At 42.4% G+C, this 23146-nt stretch overlaps 1 long non-coding RNA gene across 2 annotated transcripts; it reads left to right on the top strand.

The window, feature by feature from the left end:
* Positions 1 to 10246: 10246 nt before the first annotated feature.
* Positions 10247 to 22548, top strand: LOC140628060 (uncharacterized). Of its 2 annotated transcripts, none has more exons than XR_012026477.1 (3): positions 10247 to 10362; positions 21849 to 22011; positions 22245 to 22548. It is a non-coding gene; the product is annotated as an uncharacterized lncRNA (long non-coding RNA). The 2 variants fall into 2 exon arrangements; XR_012026478.1 differs by having other exon boundaries at positions 10255 to 10368.
* The last annotated feature ends 598 nt before the right edge of the window (positions 22549 to 23146 follow it).

Genomic DNA, 23146 nt, shown 5'->3' with positions numbered 1-23146 from the left:
TTTTTTAATTTTTATTTATTTATGATAGTCACACAGAGAGAGAGAGAGAGAGGCAGAGACACAGGCAGAGGGAGAAGCAGGCTCCATGCAGGGACCCCGAAGTGGGATTCGATCCCGGGTCTCCAGGATCGTGCCCTGGGCCAAAGGCAGGCGCTAAACCGCTGCGCCACCCAGGGATCCCAAGCATATGGCCCTTGATGAAAGTTTCCAAAGTGGACACAATGGGCCTTCTGTGGAAGGAACCCCTTCAGCCACCCCTTCTCCTGAGGATGCACCTTCTTATGGGCACACAGCTGGGTTCCTGGCACTCCAAAAGTTTTACCAAGACCACATGCAAAATAATCACTGTGCACAGGATGCCTGCTGGGTATTGTGTGCCCAACAGAGACATAGCATTTTTTTAATGCATAAATCACAGAAACGGTCTTGCAAGCCTGTCAAGGTGACGTGTGTATCTGAGCGTGCATCTAATAACAAAAAAGAGATTCAGGCCTTGTGTTAATACTGCTGCTGATGCCTTCAGCACACGCATTTCTGAGCTGGGTGTGTTTGCTGTGCTTGGACAGGCTTCTGCACTGAGGGCAGCACAATGCAGTAAGGGCCCCATCTTCTCTGTGTGTGAGTTGATCTCATAATCCAGGCCCACCTCGCCGAAACTCAACCACCAGGTATCTTACCCTCACAGGGTCCTTTTACGAAATAAAAAAATGCATATCGCCATGGGCCCCTCTATTCCACAGTCTTAAAGGGCAACACATAAAAAGCGCAGCCCTCTTTGGCATGATTTGTATTGGGGAAGTATGAGCCTCTGAGGACCAACCCAGGGATTCATGGTTTCAGGGACGCCTGTTGCACTGATTTGAGAAGTGAGCATGAACAGGGTACGCAGGTGTATTCGTGAGACGCTCCAGAGGAACATCTAATATAACATCCCTCGTTTTCACGTTGCTATCTACCATTTGGTTACATCACAGATCTTGTGACATCCTAGGTTCATTTGTCTCACAGGAAAGTGAACACCAACGTTAATGTTTTTTTTGTACCTAGCTTACCCATTTTATTCTAATATTCTTGTTTTTCTAAATGCTTTTCCTGATGAACACCTTCCAGCCTCCATAATTAGCTGACTGCCCTAAATGCTCTTGGAACTGGCTCTACCATTTAAAATGTTCTTCCATTAAATTATGAATCCATCAACTCATTTACATGTGTTCCTTCCTTATTTGCCGGAGTTGGGTTTTCAGCTTTTTTTTTTTAATGATTTTATTTATTTATTCATGAGAGAGGCATACACAGAGAGAGAGAGAGAGAGGCAGAGACACAGGCAGAGGGAGCCCAACGTGGGACTTGACCCCGGGTCTCCAGGATCACGCCCTGGACTGAAGGCAGCATTAAACTGCTGAGCCACCGGGGCTGCCCAAAACTAGACTTTAAAACAAAGACTGTGGGACGCCTGGGTGGCTCAGTGGTTGAGCGTCTGCCTTTGACGCATGGTGTAGTCCTGGAGACCCGGGATCGAGTCCCACGTCGGGCTCCCTGCATGGGGCCTGTTTCTCCCTCTGCCTATGTCTCTGCCTCTCTCTGTGTGTCTTTCATGAATAAATAAATAAAATCTTAAAAAAAAATAAAACAAAAATAAAACAGACTGTCAAGTCATGTCAGACTGCACATCGCTGTTACTCAAAAAAAAAAAAGATAAAAGAAAAAAAAATGGGACACCTCAATATAGGAATGCAGTGTGTTCACATAATAATTACAGTGACCACGGTTCACACGATGCATGTAACATAGCCATAAATATTTACACATAAGCAGGTAACATTTTGCTAATGATGAGGTTAAAATGATAGGCAGGATCTAGAATATAAGTGTACTCAGTCCTTGAAATGATCAGTGGGCATATTCAGTGACATTAGTAAGGAAAACGGATTATTCGGTAAAGTGGAACACGGGACAGTATTACTGGTGGATTATTTCAATTTCTCTAAGGTTTAGTGGGTTAATCTACAGGAGTACTGAAATCAAGAGTGAAAGGAAAAACGTGTAGCTCACAGTAAGAATAGTGCAACAGTAATTACCTGGATTAACTTTTTTAAAGATTATTTATTTGAGTGAGAGAGAACACGAGTGGGGGAGGGGCAGAGGGAAAAGCAGGCTCCCTGTTGAGCAGCGAGTCCGACGTGGGGGCTCCATCCTAAAACTCCGAGATCATAACCTGAAACTGAAGGCAGACCCTCAACCAACAGAGCCGCCCAGGCACCCAAGCTGGATTAACTTTTATTGTAAATATATCAATGTAAAACTCAGAAGATTACTTAAATTATCAAACACACACTTCATAATTCCAAGTGACTTATGGTAAAACGGGTTTTGTCTTTTCTCTTTCCAAATTCTTAATTGCCTCCGAAACGCAAAAAAAAAAAAAAAAAAAAAAAAAAAAAAAAAAAAAAAAGGAAGCAGGAACCTCAAAGAATGCGTTACAAGAAAGCAGAACATGAAGGAAAACTGCGTACAGAAAGGTATTTTTCATCGTCAGAGAAAACTGTAAGGTGACACCAGTGTATGTATGGACTGTGTTTTAAATTCCCTTTTGTGGAACAAGAGAGATCATTCTCCTGCTCAAACCCAACGCACAATTGAGCTGTGCTCCTTTATTGTCCGATGTTGTTTTTTTTTAAATTTAATTTATTTATTCATGAGAAACACAGAGGGAGAGAGAGAGAGGCAGAGACACAGGCAGAGGGAGAAGCAGGCTCCGTGTAGGGAGCCCGACGTGGGACTTGATCCCGAGACCCCAAGATCACACCCTGGGCTGAAGGCGGGTGCTAAATCACTGAGCCACCCAGGGATCCCCCATCCGATGTCGTTTTTGCTGTGGATTTGGACTCTTGCAGCCTTGTGATGATTTACAACTGCTGTGCTCACTCTGCAGGGATAGGGGTTTTCCTCACGTAGACCTCGCCTGAGCCCCAAGACTACCTTCATCTCATTCTCCACTCGTGGACGCTGCATCTCCTTCATGTCCACGGGTTTGGGTCTTGCTGTCTCTGTCAATGGCTCATCCCCTGTGAGACTTGGGTTCTGCTTTCACCTTGAACCCTACAATCTTTGGTTGGCCACGGCTGGCCTGCATGTAGCCATGAACGTGACATGATTAGGAATAGGGTCTTTGCTGAGGGTTGGTGACGGCATGGAGCAACACAGACATGGATATGGTACGGCAAGGACTCTTCATGGGGACATGGGTTGGGCCCTTGGAGGCCACCATGTTCCCATTGCCGGCCTCACCGTGGTAAGCCAGCAGCCACATCTCCCTCAGCTTCCATGGCCTCTGCGTCCGTTGATACTTGAGGGATGCATGAGCACTGGAATTGAGGTGGACATGTGTGAGGAACCAGGGGGTCCTCCAGAGGTGTGACCATGCTCTTGGACCCCCTCATGGGCGTAACCATATGGCCTCTGTGCTCCATAGGTGTTCAAGCCAAGTCAGAGACGTCCTAAACCCAGCCTCAGTGGTCCCACGTGCCAGTCTTGGAATCCAGTCCGTCTTTCTTTGCTAGAACTGTCACAACAAAGTACCAGAAAGCGGGTGACTCAAATTCACCGTCTCACAGTTCTGGAGGATGGGGGTCTTGGCTCATCCAGTGTCCTAACCTGCTTTACAGGCTGAGACTTAATTCTTCTATCCTCTGCTTGGTTTACTATAAAACACCCAACCAACGCGTGCTTTTCTTCTTTTTCTTAGGGTTTTCTTTTCCAGAATAAACTTCTAAGTACCAGGGTGCAGTTTCAAAGCTAACTCACTCATACGTTGCCTTGCTTGCCTGTTCTTTTCATCCTATAAGGAGACTGAATACATAGTTTCAACGTTATCCCACAGAAGCATAAGGTTTCAAGGTTTCTACAAAATCATGTTTCTTTGTGGACGAAAGCATTTTGTTTCAAATTGCAGGCAGCTGAGTTACATCTTTCAGGTTATATAATAATAATAAATATATTATTATAGAGATATATATAGAGATATAATAAATAGATATTATATTCTTTTGTGTGTTAATATCATATATTTTATATATAAGGTGTTTGAATTATAGTACTAATATGCAGTTACATATTACCTATAATATGTAAGTTACATTATAATATGTAACATAATCATAATATCATATAGTTATGTTGTTGTAATTATAAATTATAAATACATATCATAATTATATTATATTTTAATATAATATATCATTATATTATAATATAAATATAATATATAATTGCAACCTACGATTACATAATTGTATCATATTTTATATTGGTGACTTAGTTTTTTTATTTTTTTATTTTTTTTATTTATTTATGATAGTCACACAGAGAGAGAGAGAGAGAGAGAGGCAGAGACACAGGCAGAGGGAGAAGCAGGCTCCATGCAGGGACCCTGACGTGGGATTTGATCCCGGGTCTCCAGGATCGCGCCCTGGGCCAAAGGCAGGTACTAAACCGCTGTACCACCCAGGGATCCCTATATTGGTGACTTTGAATCACAACTTTCACAGTATATTATATCCTAACTTTATACATGTATATATGTATATATTTATACATAACATATATATGTAGTATAACTTTATATATGTACATATTATGCATACATATGTATATATTATATATGTAACATATACATATGTATATATGGGTGTGTATATATATTACTTTTTTAATAGAAAATAATTGAAAAGTAGAAAAGCTTTATATGGGGTGAGTGCCTATACACTAATCACCCAGCTTCATTAATTTTCAACTCCTGGCTAAACTTTATTCATCATAATCCACTTGTACCCCCCTATTTCTTCCCTCTCCATCCAGATTAATTAATTTATTTATTTTCACCCAGATTATTTTAAAGCCAATACCAGGTGTAATAAACAATAGCATTCATCACTCGTATGTAAATATTTGAAATTCTTTTTTTTTAAATTTTTTTTTTTATTATTATTTATGATAGTCACACACAGAGAGAGAGGCAGGGGGAGAAGCAGGCTCCATGCACCGGGAGCCCGACGTGGGATTCGATCCCGGGTCTCCAGGATCGCGCCCTGGGCCAAAGGCAGGCGCCAAACCGCTGCGCCACCCAGGGACCCCCTAAATTCTTTTTTTTTTTTTAAAGATTATTTATTCAGGAGAGAGAGACAGAGAGAGACAGAGAGAGGCAGAGACACAGGCAGAGGGAGAAGCAGGCTCCATGCAGGGAGCCCGACGTGGGACTCGATCCCAGGTCTCCAGAGGATCAGGCCCTGGGCTGAAGGTGGCGCTAAACTGCTGAGCCCCCCAGGCTCCCCCAATATTTGCAATTCTTGTTGGTACATGGGACTTATGTAAAAACAAATCTGCAATTCCTTCGCAGACTTAAAATGTGACGCATCATACTTAAGACCCAGAATATCTAGTGTTTAATTTCCTAAATTGTGTAATAAGTTATTATTATCACTATTACTAACAGTTTAATATAATCATAATATAAATTATGGTTTCTAATAAGATCCAACTATGTTCCATGCATTGAAATCATTTGGCACTTCTCTTTTTCTCTTATAAATATAGACTCTCACTGTGTCTTTTTGTTTCCCCCTTACAATTCATTTGTTGAAGAAACAGGGTCTTTCCCACAATCTGACTGTATATTCAAGTGCCCTGTAATATCCCACGGTCTCCCGTTTCCTTGTGAATTAGTAGTTGGTCCAGAGGTTTGATTTGATTAGATTTCGATTGCTTCGGCAAGAATATATTTCCATTGCGAGCTACCATTACTTGCTTTTCTTTCTTTTTTGATACTGTCATCAGTTGTCACCAATTAAAGGTTGGGAAATAATGAGTGTCCATCTGTGTCATTCTGTTGCATCGATTAGCTGGACGATATTTGTAAAGACAAAATTCCTTGCAACCACGCTTTGGTTAAACTGAGGTAGATTTTTATTTCAGAAAGTTACATTTTTATTTAAGAAGGTTGATTCTTTCACTTTGTTTGTGAGGTCGCAAATTAGGTATGTGTGTTTGAATGGAGCCGTGCCGTGGACAGGTGTGTAGGAAGCCTCTGGGCTGAATACCTGCACCCTCCCCTCCACACACACATCGTTTGTGCCCCTTAATGGATGAATGTGTGATTCTCACTTTTTTTTTTTTTTTTTTGCATGACGCACATCTGGGAATATCTATTACTCGGAAGCAGACAGGATACTTTTTACATGTCTCAAAAGCTCCCTTGACAGTAGAGGGTAATTAACTGAGAAATTACATATAGCAGCCCTGAGGCAGGCACTGCCAACTGAAGCAGACAGGCGCTTTCTCCTGGTTTTCACTTCTGCGTCTTTTTGCTCTTCTCCACCCTCACTCGGGATCGATACAGAAGTGTTGGAGGGTGGGTTAATCCCTCTGTGTCCCCCTTGGAGACTTTACCTCAGCAGAACATCTCGTGCAGTTCTGTACGTGTCCATCTCTGAGCCGCATCCGCCAAATGCTTAGCTGTGCATTGATCTGCATCTGTGTCTCTGCATATTTGGGGAAAAGCAGAACACTCACAAGTGTAGTAAACAATAGCATAGAAATTTTGGATTTTATCCTGAGGGTCATGGGATACTACTCATGAGTTTTACTGAGAAAGTGACAGGAAGACACTTTGGATTTGGAAACTTCATGATGGTTGCAGGATAGAGAGAAAAAGTAGAAGATGAGCAGAGACGCAGCATAGTCAGGAGCCTATTAATTAAAAATCTAAAGGAAAAAAGGCTGTGGCATTGGTGTGGGAAACATAAGTGGACCGAAGAGTGATTTACAGAGACATCACTGAGAAGGGATGAGCATAGGTGGAAGACAGATTCTGTGGTCAAGGGTAACTGTTGGCTTGAGAGTTGGTTAGTGTGCTTGCTGTTTGGTTAAAATGGGGACCACTGGCTGCAAACAGAAGGGCTCATGAAATGGAGACAGAGAACTGAATCTGTGACCTAGAAGGCTTAGGGTCTTTTGTGGGGTAGCTCACTGATGGTTCTGATGGGTTGTTGAATTTATAATCACAGGCAAAGGTGAGAGATGTGTTGGAGGTATCAAGTCTGAAGGCATCATGGTGCCTGATGGATGGTCACTGACGTCATGGCATGCATAGCTCATTCGAGAGACTAGTAGATGACACACATTCCCAGTTTCCAGATGTAAGTATAAAAGTGAGTTCTCCCATTCGAGCCTGGTCTCCCGTGTTATGTCAATGTTTCCACCGGTATTTATGGATATGTGTATGCGTGCCATACTTCGGCCCTCTACTTGTCTTAACAAAGGGAACTCGATGAAGCTTAATACAAAGAACCTTTGGTGCTCAATATACTTGAATGCAAATCACTGATGGAAACCCACGACTATACAGATGGTCAAACAACCAGTAATGGTCCTAACTGGCATCTCCTTTTGTTTAAAGGTTGAGCAAGTTCAGTGGAAAGAGGGAGAGGATTGGGTCTGGGACATGTGGATTCATATCTACAATTGCTTGGGTGACCCTGGACAGGGTCGTCCCATTATTTAACAGATTTCTGTTGTCCATCTGTCAAACTGAACAAACAAGGTGTCTCAAGTGGAGTTGGTGAGGAATAAAAGACACACAAGCTGACAGAAAAGGAGAAATGTCCTCCGATCCCTGAACTGAGCCCAGAGTGCATGCTTCTCCAGGACAGGAGAGCTTTTTGTAAGGAACAGGGTGATTCCCTGTCGAAATGTTTAGGTTTCTCCCTCTGCCTGTGTCTCTGTCTCTCTCTGTGTGTCTCTCATGAATAAATAATTAAATAAATACTTTTTAAGAACCTACATCTAACTCTGGAGTTCTCTGAAATCAGTCTCATCTATAGAAAAAGTCTTTGAATCCTTAGCAGGATGTACAAATCCGATTTCCTGACTCAAGCACTAGAGGGACGATAAAGGAAGGAAGATAAACATCCATAACACTACAAAGTAAAATTTGTTATTTGTTGCATGTAATTGTTAATTCTGTGACTTTAGATTTATGGAACTGTCAAGGGACTCAGGAGGAAAGAAATATGACATATGTTCAGCCCTATCAGGGAAGAATTCATGACATTTCCCAGGTTGGGGCTATTAAAGAAATTTTAGTGAGGGAAGGTTTCTGGAGTAGAGTCCAGATGGCTCTGTGGTTGGTGGAGTTATTAATGTGACAGAGATATTTTTCTAACGTCGTTATGTTCCATAGAGTTGTCAATGTTCATTAAGACAAAAAAGTGCCCTGAGGTTCGTTTAACACTATTAATGATTAGGTTTTTAGCAGCTATAATTAAATCCCCACATCAATCTTATTGGGAATCTAAAACACCAAAAAAAAAAAAAAAAAAGAAAAGAAAAGAAACCCAAAAATCAAACCAGAAACGGAAGATTTGAGGTAAAAAAAAAAAAAAAAAAAAATCAACTAGAAATAATTTAGGATGACAAAGTGAATTATCATGTAATATTTAGAGGTTTAGAGCATGCAGATAAAACAAATCAAATTTAGGTAGCTCAGTGGTTGATCATCTGCCTTTGGCTCATGGTGTGATCCCAGGGTCCTGGGATTGAGTCCCACGTTGGGCCCCCTGCAAGGAGCCTGCTTCTCCCTCTGCCTGTGTCTCTGCCTGCCTCTCTGTGAGCCTTATGAATAAATAAAGTCTTAAGAAAATCAAATTTCCATTAAATTAGCAGGTATTGAGTGTCCACCTTTTGTGAAAAACCTCCACATTCATATCATTTAACATTGACCAAAGCCTACTGAGTTTTATTATCTTGAGTTCATGAAGCAAATGCAGGATTAAATATTAATTTTTTGATCCAGGCTATAACATTTGTCACATCCAAACTGAATACATATGGTTGGAATGAAAGTTGTAGAAATCACCCTTGAATATCCTTTTGTATCAACCAAGAAATGTAGATGACATATGGTTTGGGGACTCTATACAGAGAAATCTGCACACAGAAATTTGACCACCATGCAGACAAAGGGGAAAAAATCAATCAAAAGTATTTACAAATGCTTGGTCATTAAAAATATTCCACTGGAACACCTGGGTGGCTCAGTGGTTGAGTGTCTGCATTTGGCTTAGGTCGTGATCCTGGGGTCCTGGGATCGGGTCCCACATGATGAATAAAATATTAAAAAAACAAGCATGTCTAATTTCATTACCACCAAATCTAGTGCAATAAAATGTGTCCAGAATGAACTAGTGTATTTTTATTCCAACATCCTACCTCATCCAACGAGACCACCCTATCTTAAAAACAAACAAAAACAAAAACAAAAGTCTACGACCACTGATTGGGAGAAAGTCCAGAATCTGCTAGTTTTTGTTGCTTGTTTTTAATCAACACAGGAATCCATTCCAAATCAAACACTTTTTTTTTTTAAGGACAAAGTCCAAAATTTTGGGGGCGGTTCTGTTGAGCCCTAGTTAGTTTATTTCTTCCTTGTGTTGCATGGCACTTGAAAACCTCACCGACATTGAAGGAGCTGTGAAGTCCACACGTTTAGTCACCCAAGCGATGGAAACGTTTACGTTCTTGGAGATTCTGAGAAAAGGCAGCAGGACTGTGGAAGATGATGCCCTTATTCTAGGAACCACAAAGTGAAGTTGGGTGAAAACAAATATTTGGGTTGTATCGTTGATGGTGCCCAGTTGGCCCTGGAGCCCGGGTCCCCGCCGGCCATGTGGCCAAGTGCACAGAGTGTGTGCTCACACCACCCGGCTCTCTGAGGAAGGATAAATGGGGTTTTAAGAGAGCAGGAGCAGCTGAGCCTCTGGCGTCGTGGCCGAGCTCTGGGGCCATCGGGGGGCCTTGGGTACCACGCGCACAGCTTGGGTGGGACGATCCCCACTGTTTCTCATTACCTCTCACGACCCAAAGACAGCTGAACAGATTCTGGGCAAGCAGACAAGGCCCTTGGCACACTCGGCCGAGGAGAACCGCAGAATCCGTTAGGCACTTGGCTTCGGGGGCTCCTTTGGCAGGGCGGGCGCGGAGCAGGTTTGTGCAGGAAAACACTGAAATGCGTTAAGAGGCTCTTAAGTATTAACAAGGCCTAAAAATAACTCCAGGTGAGACAGAAGAGCAGAGCAACCTGTGGGACCTATTTTCTACCCCAGGGGAGGGCCTGGCTAGCCCAACGGAATGCTGGTTTCGTCACAGAAGCCACCTTATGAGGTCACAGCAGGGCTCGTGCACACGTGGGTGTCTGCAGGTGTGCGCCTGGCAGGGCTTCCGAGGCCTGCTGTCCTCGCACATGTTGTCAGAAAAAGTCAGCCAGCATTTTAGGACGAGTGGCACAGACGTCTCCCCTCCTGGTGGCAGGTGAAGGTTTGTCTTCTTCAGGGCTTTGGAATAAGAACTACAAAGAACTTCTTTGCAAAACTCTTTTTTTTATTTCATTCTTTCTCTCTCTCTCTCTTTTTTTGCCTCCCCCAAGTCAGGGGCCTGTTTAAATATAAATGGGTGTTGGGTGTGCTCAAAGGCAGACTTGTGGGACACTGCACTGCAGGTTCTTATGTCCAAGGTGTGTGCATGCGTTGGAGGAAAGCCTTCTTCACCTTTCCTCCATCAAAGCCATTAGGGTTGTCACCCATTGGGGGGACCTCGCCTCTCTGCATGGGGCCCAACCCGCCTGCAGGCTGAGCTGGCCCCCTCCTGTCGCACATCTGATCATCACACCCAGGCTTCCCTCTTGCTGCCCATGACGGGAACATTTAATGCACGTTTACTCCGAGGATTCCTCGGTATGACGTGAGGATATCACAAAGCAAGAGGCGCCTTTGCACAAGGTTTGAATGATGTCATCTCTGTCACGGAGCGCACTCCAGGTCACTTCAGATGTGATGGCATCTTCAGGCAAGAGTGGAGGAGCGGAGGCAGAAAACACAACCCCAGGAATGGAGTTTCCATCACCTTGAAAAGAAAAAAGGAGAAACTGGCCTTCCGTGGTGGGCAGAGGGGGTTTATTCGTGAGTGAGGATGGTGCTCCCAGCTCTCAGTACAGAACAAGAAGACGATGGGATGGTGCTGACTTTGCTTTGGAGGATTTACATGTTCGGTTCAGCTTTACGTCATCGTCAGTCCTGAGGTCCCCCAGCAAGATTCAATTCGCAGTGAACACCCAAGGGCTCTCAAATCCATTCCAATTTCAGGGCATCAGCATTTGATGGCTGCACCCTTTGCAAGCCCCTTGGAGTCCACAACGGAAAAAGGGAATAGAATGCAGGATCACCAGGCGGGAAATCAGGACCGATGAACACGACCTAAACACACTGCCCTGAAACACTGGCTCTGATTACAACGAAATCTTGCATAGAATATATAAGGAAACACCATGAAGACTCGTGTAAGTGAGGAATGATGTAGTAGAATATGGTGTAAGTTTGGTAGATCTTTGAATTCTTAGGATTAGGTTCAAAACCTAATCTGGTTTTGACTGGACAAGCAAGTGGAAAGCCAAAGAGGAGCCATACGCTAGTGGGCTGGTGCTGGCTCTGGGAGCATTGCTCCTGGCTTTCATCCGACTGGACTCGCGTAACAAGGCAGCATTTATGGACAGTAAGGGCACCAAGCAAACGTCTCTATTGCATCAAAGGACCAGGAAGAGGGGCCCCCACAGAGCACAGAGCTCACAGCTCTCTCCCGGCCTCCCTCCAGCGAGCTCTAGGAACAGAGCTTAGGCAGCCACACTGAGGGCTAGAGTTGCAGCCACGTCTCCGAGCTCTTTCCCCTTGGCAGTCATGCGTTACCTAGTCATGCAAAGGATGCAACAGAGGTCAGGGCCAGGCACAGGGCCAGGACAAGGGGCTCCAGGAGCTGCAGGTTGTAGGCAAAGTCAAGTGGAAGGAGCTGGTGTGAGACAATGGGGAACCCTATGATGCCATGACTGGACCCGAGCTCTGTACACATTGCAAAAATGAAAATTAACATAACAAAGGATGATGAAAAAGAGTGGGTGCAAGCTACCGTCCAGAAAGCAGACAGGCTGTTGGTAGGAACCCATGTGAGACAGAGCAAAATAGCCAGTTGAAACCAGAATCGTAGCCCAGGAAGGCAGGTTAGAATTTGTGCTGTGAAATGAACCACGTGCAGCACCTGCCAAAGCTAAAAAAATTTTTTATAAAAATAAATAATAAAACATTCCAGGTGGATTTAATGGGATCTCGAGTTTCACAGGGAAATATTCAAAATGTGCAAGGTCTAAATACAAAAGTACTCGACATATGAGAGAATGTGGATAATCTCAAGGATTCTCCAGACAACGAGACAGTCAACATGTGCCAACTCCAACAGGACCCAGAAGTGGAAAGTTTACAAGACAAAGCTTTCGAGGCAACTCGTATAACCCCATTCCGAGAAAGAAAGGTGAATATTCTGGAAATAACAGGAAAGATGGAAGTCGTGGCTAAGACGTCAACTCAACAAAACAGAACCAAAAAGTACATTTCATGAGGCAGCAATACAGGAAGGACTCAAGTCATGTAGGTGGAGAAGCTCGATGGCAGGATGGAAGGAAGAGCAGGGAGAGACCATGAACCCAGAGATCAATCCATACAAATCAGCTTATTTGAGCAACAGAGAGAAGAAAATGTAAGAGGCAGAAACAAATGAATGTGCAAGATCTTATCAACCGGTCTATGGCTCTTTTCCTTAAAATTCTTGAAGGAGAGAAGATAGAAATTGGTGCAGAAAGAAGAAGACGGGAGAGGAGGAGAGGAACGGGAAGACAAAGAGGAAGAGGCAGAGGAAGAAGTAAAGGAAGAGGAAGAAGAAGCAGGAGGAGAAGAAGAAAAAATAATAATACCGGTTCATTTCCCAGATTTAACAAAAGGCATGTCCAGAAAGTCAGTAAACTCTAAAGAGGATAAAATAATAATAATTAAAAAATGGCACACATATTTTCACAAATTCTGAAGAGGATAAAATAATAATAATTTAAAGGTGGCACACTCCTTTTCATCAAGCTGGTAAACAGGTTTCACAAACTTTGCTAAAAGTTGTTGAAAGCAGAGAGAAATAATACATGACATTCAGAGATTAATGACTGACGCAAAAGCAGAGTGTTCGTCAAAAATCGTAAAGACTATCTGTGATTGCTTATTGCATGTGGCATCATGTCTTGAAGGTTTGTGTTCTCACAGGTGGCAGGATTTCCTTCTTTTTTTAATTTATTTTATTTTATTTTTTTAAGATTTCCTTCTTTGTTAAGGTTGAATAATATTAGTCCATCGGATGGAGGTACCACACTTTTTTTTTTAAGATTTTATTTTATTTATTCATGAGAAACAGAGAGAGAGAGAGAGGCAGAGACACAGGCAGAGGGAGAAGCAGGCTCCATGCAGGGATCCCAATGTGGGACTCGATCCCAGGACTCCAGGACCATGTCCTTGGCGGAAGGCAGGCACTAAACCGCTGAGCCACCTGGGGATCCCGGTACCACACTTTCTTCATCCGTAAATCTATCCATAGACTCTTGGGTTGTTCCCACCATCTTGGCTATCCTGAATAGTTCTCCAGTGAACCTGGGAAGTACGGACAGCCCTTTGAGGTCTTGACTTCTATTCTCTTGGGTAAATACCCAGAGGAGGCATTGCTGGATTATAACAGGAGTCCTGTTTTTTTATTTTAATTTTTTAGGATTTTATTTATTTGAGAGAGCATGAGCAGCAGGAGGGGCAGGGGGAGAGGGAGAAGCAGAGTCACTGCTGAGCAGGGAGCCCCATATGGGGCTCGATCCCAGGACCCCAGGATCATGACCAAAGCCAAAGGCAGATGCTTAACCACCTGAGCCTCTCTGGGTGTTCTCCAAGAATCCTGTTTTTACTATCTGAGGAGACACCATACAGGTTTTCATAGCACCTACACAATTTACATTCCTATCTACAGTGTACAGGGCTCCAATTTCTGCACATCGTCACCAACACATTATCTTAAAAAAAAAAAAAAACAGTAGGCACGTGAAAAAAAGCGAGGTTATATTCATCATGATTTTTTAATTTTTTAAATTCAAGTAAAGGATATATAATGTATTATTGGTTTCAGAGGTAGAGGTCAGTGATTTGTCATCTTATATAACACCCAGTGCATATCACATCCTGTGCCCTCCTTCATGCCCATCACCCAGTTACCCCATCGCTATACTCATCTTCCCTCCAGCGACCCTCAGTTTGTTTCCTATGATTAAGAGTCTCTTATGGTCGGTCTCCCTCTTTGTTATATTTTTTTCCTTCTCTCCCTTATGATCCTCTGTTTTCTTTCTTAAGTTCCACATGTGAGTGAGATCATATCTCACTTTCTCTGATTGACTGATGTGTTTCACTTAGCGTAATACCCTCTAGTTCCACTCACGTCATTGCAAATGGAAAGAGTTCATCCTTTCTGATGGCTCAGTAATATTCCATTGTATATAAACACCACATCTTCTTTATCTATTCATCTGTCGGGACATCTGGGCTCTTTCCATAGTTTGGTGATTGTGGACATTGCTGCCATAAACATTGGGGTGCAGGTGTCCCTTCAGATCACTATGTTGGTATCTTTGGGGTAAATACCCAATAGTGCAATTGCTAGTTCCTCACCTACCTAGCTCTATTTTCAACTTTTTGAGGATTTTCCATGCTATTTTCCAGAGTGGCTACACTACCTTGCATTCCCACCCAACAGTGTAAGGGTTTCCCCTTTCTCCACATCCTCTCCCACATCTGCAACATCTCCAAGTCATTTCCTGACCTCCTAATGGTGATTTTGATTTGCATTTTCCTGATGATAAGTGATGTCGATACACCTGTTGGCCATGTGTGTACGTTCTTTGGAGAGTACGACGTGATTCCACTTTTCAGAGGCTACTGAAACAGACTCATAGACGCAGAGCATAGAATGGTGGTTGCAATGGGGAGAAGGATCAAGTGGGGATTGGATATTCTATGGGACTAAAGTTTCACTTATGCCGGAAGAACACTCTCTAGAGATGTGCTATGAAACGCTGTGCCCATACTTCACTCAAAACTCGGCGAAGAGGATAGATCTCCAACTGAAGTGTTCTTACCACAATAGAAAACAATCATAAAGACCAGAAAACACTGGAAGAACTTTTTTAACTTTCCAAAGGAAAATCACACAAAGTAGAGTCTATAGGTAGGGGAAAAAAAAATGCCCTACAGGAATGAAGCCAAAGTTAAGACATTTCGGTTCAAGAAAAACTGAGATAAGTTGTCTCCAAGATCTACTTTTTTGAAAGAAATGCTAAAAGAAATTCTACAGAGGAGAGAGGCATAATAACAGAGGAAAATCTGGAATGTCAGAAATGAAGAAAAACAGAAATAGTCAATATTTGGGTTCATATAAACAGATCACTTTCCTCTCTTAAATCCTAGCAGTAAAGAAGAATGTCAAAAGTTAACACAATGCCATTTTATACACATTTCAAAAAAATTTACTTTATCTTTCAGAGCCGTTTTCACTTCACAGCAAAACTGAGCAGAAGGTACAGAGATTTCCCATACGCTCCCGACCCCACATACACAGAGCTTCCCCTGTTACCAACGTCCCCACCAGATGGTGCATTTGCTAAGATGAGTGAACCTACCTTGACACCTCATTATGCCCAAGATCCACAGTTTATATATTAGGGTTCAGGGTTGGTGGTGTCCATTCTACGAGTTTGCACAAATGTACAATGACAAGCATGTGCCGTTGTAGGATCACACAGAGCCATTTCTCTGCCTTAAAAATGTTCTGAGCTGGGGCTCTTCATGCTCCCCTCCCATTCCCTGGCAGCCACTGATCTTTGCCAGTCTACAAAGTCTTGCCTTTTCCAGAATGTCATGGAGTTGGAATCCGACAAGATGGAACATTTTCATATTGGCTTTTTTCCACTTAGTAATATGCATTTAAGTTTTCTCCATGACTTTTTATAGCCTGGCAGCTCATGTCTTTCTATTGTTGAATAATATTCTATTCTCTGGATGGACCACAGTTGATTTATCTGTTTACCTACTAATGGACGTCTTGGTTGCATCCAAGTTTGGACAATTATGAATGAAGCTGCTATAAAGATCCATGAGCAGGTTTTAGAAATTTTTAATATAAAGCACTTCCTTGAAAAAAACAAAACAAAACAAAAAAAAAAGTACTTCATTGCATTGGAAAAAAAAAAAAACGAACTATGAAATTCCAGCAAGACAGATACTACTACTATTTTGGATGAATTGAGTTAGAGAAACAGAAGCCCATTGCTACTGTATTTTTATTTTTAAAGATTTTATTTATTTATTTGACAGAGAGCACACAAGCAGGGGGAGTGGCAGGTAGAGGGAGATGGAGAGACTCTGAGATGAGCCCAATGCGGGACTCAACTCCAGGACCCTGGGGCCACGACCTGAGCCAAAGGCAGATGTTTAACCGACTGAGCCACCCGGGCACGCCAGCTACTCTATTTTCTCTTATTTACCGTTAAAAACATTTACTATTTTGCACAAGTGAAAATGTGAATAAATATGTCTTTAGACTAACTACAACTGGAAATCACTAGATTCAAGATCTCTTTGCTTCTCTAATGAAAACAACTTATTTGCATTCTGTTTGTAGAATTGTTCCTGGGTGATCACAATTCCTTACTCCTGCTTGGTACTCTACGTTTCCCCGTCAACTTTCACCAAAATAGATTTGGGTGTGTGGGTGTGGGTGTGGGTATGTGTGTTTCTGCTTATGCGTGAGTGTTAAAGGCAGTGAGAAGTAAATAATGACCGTGTATAACCTCTATCATCTAGATCAATGGGTCCTCTTGGACCATCTGTGATGACAGAAATGTCTTCTAACCAATATGGCAGTCACTCTATCAAATACTTGACGTGTAGCTTTTTAAAATGAGGAACTGAATATTCAATTAATTTAATTTAAATTAGTTTATATTTAAATGTAGATAGCCATATTCAGATAATGGATGTTCTATTACCACAGCTTGAGAGAATATTCCTGCTGACTCACCACCACATTTCCCCTGGTTGCTTCCCTGCCAGTCACAGAATTAAACACTGCACAGAATGTTCTAGCATACGACTTTAGGTACATTTGTTTAAAATGAAAACAGGCCCTGCATGATCCTGGAGACCCGGGATCGAGTCCTACGTCAGGCTCCCTGCATTGAGCCTGCTTCTCCCTCTTCCTGTGTCATTGCCTCTCTCTCTCTCTCTCTGTCTCTCATGAATAAATAAATAAAATCTTTAAAAAATCTTATATTAAAAAAAAAAAAAGAAAAGAAAACAGGCCCTGGAACACGTTTTAGATATTACAGCTGACCTTGGCCACAGGAGTGCAATAATTATGACCTATATTCATTGGCTTGGTATTAAGTTGTGTCACTAACATTTTTATACTTCCCACATGTTATTTCTCTTTATTTTTACTAAAGTGTAGTTGCTGCATATCGTATTAACTGAAATTTGAATGAAAAAACATTTTTTAAAGATTTCCTTTCAAAATAATTTTATTTATTTATTTTTTTAAGATTATTTATTTATTTACTATTAGAGACACAGAGAGAGAGAGAGAGAGAGAAGCAGAGACACAGGCAGAGGGAGAAGCAGGCACCACACAGAGAGCCTGACATGGGACTCGATCCAGGGTCTCCAGGATCACACCCTGGGCTGCAGGCGGTGCTAAACCGCTGCACCACCAGGGCTGCCCTCAAAATAATATTAAAGAATTTTTCTATTTGGTGTGTGTGTTGAAATAAACTTCTCATTGACATAGCTTCCCTGTAAAATTAATATCATGACAAAAATATCAGTATTATCAATTTTATTTTATTTATTATTTATTTATTTATTTATTTAATTTATTTATTCATGAGAGACAGAGAGTGAGAGAGGCAGAGACACAGGCAGAGGGACAATCAGGCTTTATGCAGGGAGCCTGATGTGGGACTCGATCCTGGGAGTCCAGGATCATGCCCTGGGCCTAAGGCAGGCGCCAAACCACTGAGCCACCCAGAGATCCTCAGTATTATCAATTTTAACTAATTATACTTCAATTAAATTTTTAGGGGATCCCTGGGTGGCTCAGCGGTTTGGCGCCTGCCTTTGGCCCGGGGAGCGATCCTGGAGTCCCGGGATGGAGTCCCACATCGGGCTCCCTGCATGGAGCCTGCTTCTCCCTTCTCCTGTGTCTCTGCCTCTCTCTCTCTATGTCTATCATAAATGAATAAATAAATCTTTAAAAAAATAAATTAATTAAATTTTAAAAATATGAGTATTATCAATTTTAAATAAGTAAAATCAGTGTTAATATTATTTAAATAGTATTAAAGTTAAGATATTACTATCATAATATGATTTATATGCTATATATTATAGATATATTGTAAATTGTATATTAGTATATAATGTGTACATTAATATTACACAATTGTAATTAATAGTATGCTTATCAATTGAGGAGTCAGGTAGTGCTGTGCACCTGAGCCAAGGTCCCACATTTCTCTAATGTTTTTTGCTCATGCATGATCAGAATTCACTAGCAGCTCACCCTCTTAGAAAAACCACAGTTTGGGGTCTGTGAAATGACATTCTTGCAAGATTCTATGCAGCCTCTTCTGTATCTCAGAGACCTGCATATGGATTTGACTCGGGGTCATCTAGTATATAACATATACTTATGTAGAATCAAGAGATCTGGATTTCACTGCTGCACATCTTTGAGTGTCTGCAGCAGCCCTGCTGCTCAAAGTGTGGTCCGCGGACCAGCGAGCAGCCTCCGCATCATATGGGAGCTTGTTAGAGATGCAAAATTATCGCGTCCTTCTTCAGATCTACCGAGTCAGAATTAACGCTCCTTAAGCAGTAGCTGCGTAACCATAATCATAACAGTTGGTATCGTTATTGTAAGACTGAACAGTCTTAGATGCTCTGCAAATTCACATATCAGGGAGGTGCCACTGTGCGTCTGGGCATCGAGATTTCAATGGGGGCACGATAACAGTGCTAGGAAACACCCAGGATTCATGCAAGGATGGCGGTGGCGAGATTTGGGGCAGTTCTCCACATTCTACCCTTTATTCTCTGGAGTGAAGATTTGAGCAGCAACAATTCCAGTAGAACAATCTATTTCTCCTTACATATAAATCAGGCATGATTATTCTTAAATAGGAACAGTCAGGGTGTACGGATAATCATTTAAATTGAGAGCTGAATAATGCTTCTTGATTAGCAATACATTGGACCAAACGTGGGGGTAAAAATCAGGGTGCTTCTCTGTTCATTTTGTGCCCAGAATACTTGAAATTCTGTTAAATGGCACATTTGTTCACGTGAGCCCAGTAAATACCCCATTTGACTCAGAATTCTTTTCAACCAAAGTACTCTCTCCGATTGCAGAAATCGGTACCAGTCTATCAGCTGGGAGAAAGAAGATGGGATATTGAATTTTCAACTCATCATACCATTCTGCTGTCGAGCCATTTTCAAAGGCTTATTAAAATCTTAACTTACCTACCCAGCTTTTGTTTAAATCGATACTCAACGCAACACAATTACCTAGAAGCGGTAAATTACGCTATGCATCGTTACTACTTTGTGCTTGTTTGTTTCAAAAGAACAATCGGTGTCCGTGGTATATTAAAAACACTAATTGTTCAAATATTAACAGTGTCGAGGTCATTTCCATCACATACGTTTTAAAGGCGGTAGAATGCGATCTGCGCTTGGATCTACTTTTTAGGTGTATTTATTTTGATGTTTAATGGGTACTAGTAACCTCATCCATGATGCCCAAGAACTGCTAGTCCAACTGTGCCCCTCCAGCAGATACAGCGTCTATGTGCTCATCATTAGAAATTGTCTGAATGTTACCACAGTCTCTGCTCCTGAAGACTGTTGTTTCTACCCAGTGACAAAACACATTGCAAGAAAAGGTAACATGTTATGCAATTAGTATCACTTGCACGAGGAAACGCAGATGTTGGTTTGCAGACCAAGAGGATGTTCTCGGGTAGGAGAAGACTCGAAGATCTACTTGAGAGCAGAATAAAGGACAGTGTGGGCTGTGTGGAATCCACAGAGGTGGTGTTTGCAGGCTGGGCTGGTGATGGTGCAGGATCGCATGGAAGTGGAGGTGGAGCTTGGTTCCATTCAGTAAGGAAAACTTGAAATAATTATTCACTGACTATATGAAATAATTATTCACTGAGTATGAATTAGGTATGGTGGTCCTAGGAGGTGTTGTAAAGAAGGTATTTTCAAGGAGAAAAAGAAAGAGTAATGACAAAGGGAAGCCTTCACTCTGTGAGAGTGGTATATACACACGCCTAGGAGAATGCATTAAAATTCACAGTTGTGGGGGTGGCTGGTGGCTCAGTGGGTTAAGTGTCTGCCTTCAGCTCAGGTCATCATCTCAGGGGCTTGGGATCGAGCGCCACGTTGGGCTCCCTGCTCATGGAGGAGTCTGCTTTTCCGTCTCTCTCTGCCTCTCTTCCCTGTTCATGGTTTCTTTCTCTCAAATAAATAAATAAATTAATTAATTAAAAAAAAATCTCACTAGTTGCCACTGAGTTACATGCTTAGAATAGTCAGAAGGAAAAAAAAACTCAATAGAAACTTGACAATGATGCACTACATATTGTGTCTCCTTATGGATTAAATGTTCCCATCAGTTTTACACACACAAAGAAAATCTACAAGTCTTTGCACGTGTCTGTGTGCATGTGAATTAATCCATTGTGTCCATGGCTCTTCCTCTGAGTTGTTCTTTTTAAATATGGCTCGTCTTAATTCCAGTTCCAAGGGACACGTTTTGGGAAAGGTGGTGACATCCTTTCAACACCCTTGCTCATGACAGCATTTCACGGTATGGAAGTATTCTGAAAGTTATATTTCCATCTGTCCACACTTCGACGTTGTGTACATTTCAGTATTTTTCAAAGGTAATGGGAACTAAAATGAACACATACACATTGAACAAGATCAGCAATATGTGCCCTCTGATCCCAGTTAATTCTTAATTTGCTTTAAGCACATCTCCATTATGTTTCTATCTATCTATCTATCTATCATCTATCTATCTATCTATCTATCTATCTATCTATCTATCTATCATCTATCTATCTATCTATTTATTTTTGTTTTGTTTGAGTTTTCTTTTCTTCCAACACGGACGCAGAGGCAGTTCACAGTCTTGCTGGGGATGGCGCTGAGGCTGTGGCTATCTGGCAGACTCGATCAGAAGGCCAGTTATCAGAGCGCCATGTGATTTTTCATTTTTTTTTTTCCTGGCTGTTTGGGAGCAGAATACACGGAGCTCCAGAGGGAGGTCCATCCAGGTGAGGCTCTGCCCTTCAGGAGACCTTGCCTTTCTGGCCTATGTTTTGTCTTGCTGCTCAGAAAATGCTGGCAGGAGGCAACCTGCTGGGATGAACGTGCTTTACAAACTGCGATTGTCACAGTCGTTGGGGGAAAAGTCCCAACAAACATGGTGGCTGACCCTTGGACATTTATTTGTCAGAGCTCCGGAGGCCACAAGTCTCAGGTCAAGGTGGGCTGGGTTGGTTCCTTCTGGAAGCTCTGATGGAGAATCCAGCTTTGCCTCCCTCCTACTTTTTTTGGTTGGCAGCAAAGCCTGGCCTCTGTCTCCAGTGTCGCAGGGCCATCCTCTCTGTGGCTCACTCACATGGTCTTTGCCCTGGGTCCCAATGTCCCTTTTCATGGGAGGACACCCCAATCATCGCATGGGAGCCTGCCCACATCGTAACGTGATGACACCTAGAAACACCCTGTTTCCAAATAAGGTTACAATTCTGAGGTTTCCTGTTGACACAGATTTTGGGGAAGGAGACATATTCAACATAGCAGACAAGTTATGTCCTTAATTTGACTTCAGAAGGAAACATCTTGCCATTTCTGTCCCTGGGATGGAGGTTGGCACGCAGGAGGTTCATCACTGATGGCTTACAAGAAGGATGCGTACAAGCAATCATAAAAGGTAAGTTTGGGCAAAGAGAGAAATAAACCGGTGGTTATGTTGTAGCAGGGGGTGTAGACTGTGCCTCAGGGGGTTGGAAGGAGGGTTGATACCTCAAGATATTCTAAGCCAAGGCAAGGGGCCAGAGCTTTTCAGCCATGACACTGAGCACTCATTCCCTGCAAACTATCATTGAAAGCATCAAAACAAATCCCGTTTCTCTCTGTCTCTCTCTCTCTCGGTCAAACAAATAGGTAAAATCTTAAAACAAAAAGAAAAATGAACCCCGTTCCTTGAAGCGTCAGAGAACCCTGGAACCCAATGGCCAGAAACACCCAAACATGGAGAATGATGTTTGCTGTTAAAACAACTGCATTCAAGTAAAGCAACAACTAATAAACTTCCAGGATATAATGATCATTGGGAATCATCAGGACAAAATGTAAGTTCGACTAGAAACAGACTATGGAACGTGATTCCACTTTAGGGAGCGTTTAGATTTTGTTTCCTCCACCAAAATAGCAGATAGATCCAGGGAGCATTTTGAAAGCCAACAGAATGGAGTAGTTATGGTCATAAGGTAGGGTCCATATGACAATTTGATGTTCCTGTTGTCATCGCAGCCTTGGGATGTTGCTCTGCTCCCCGTGAAGGCCCAGAGATCCATCCTACACAGAAGCATCCTCTTTGACTAATTTTGCAGAGGCCAAATTTCAACCTCTGCAAAATCCAATGTTGTCCCCGACTCTGCTTTCTGTAGCCAAGCACAGAAGGGTCATTCGTCTCCCGCACACAGACACTTTCACTGGTCACCGCTCATCTCTGCCCTACAACGTGGTCTCATGTATTTGAACATTCAGATGGGACTCCTGTTCTCCTAAAAATGTGGTCATTCTCTCTCTCATTCGTCCTGAGCGAATAAGCCCATCTCCTACCTCTGAGGAAGAGACAGCTTTTTTCTTTTCTTCTTCTTCTTTTCTTTTAACATCTCATTTATTTGAGGCAGAATGAGAGCGTGAGCTGGGGAAGAGGCAAAAGGAGAGGGAGAAGCAGTCTCCCTGCTGAGGAAGGAGCCCAATGCAGGACTCGATCCCAGGACCCTGAGATCATGACCTGATGAAGGCAGACACTCAATGGATTGAGCCACCAGGTGACC

This window comes from Canis lupus, chromosome X (assembly GCF_048164855.1).
Source record: "Canis lupus baileyi chromosome X, mCanLup2.hap1, whole genome shotgun sequence".
Classification (NCBI taxonomy): Eukaryota; Metazoa; Chordata; class Mammalia; order Carnivora; family Canidae; genus Canis; species Canis lupus.
This window is presented reverse-complemented; position numbering and strand designations above follow the sequence as displayed.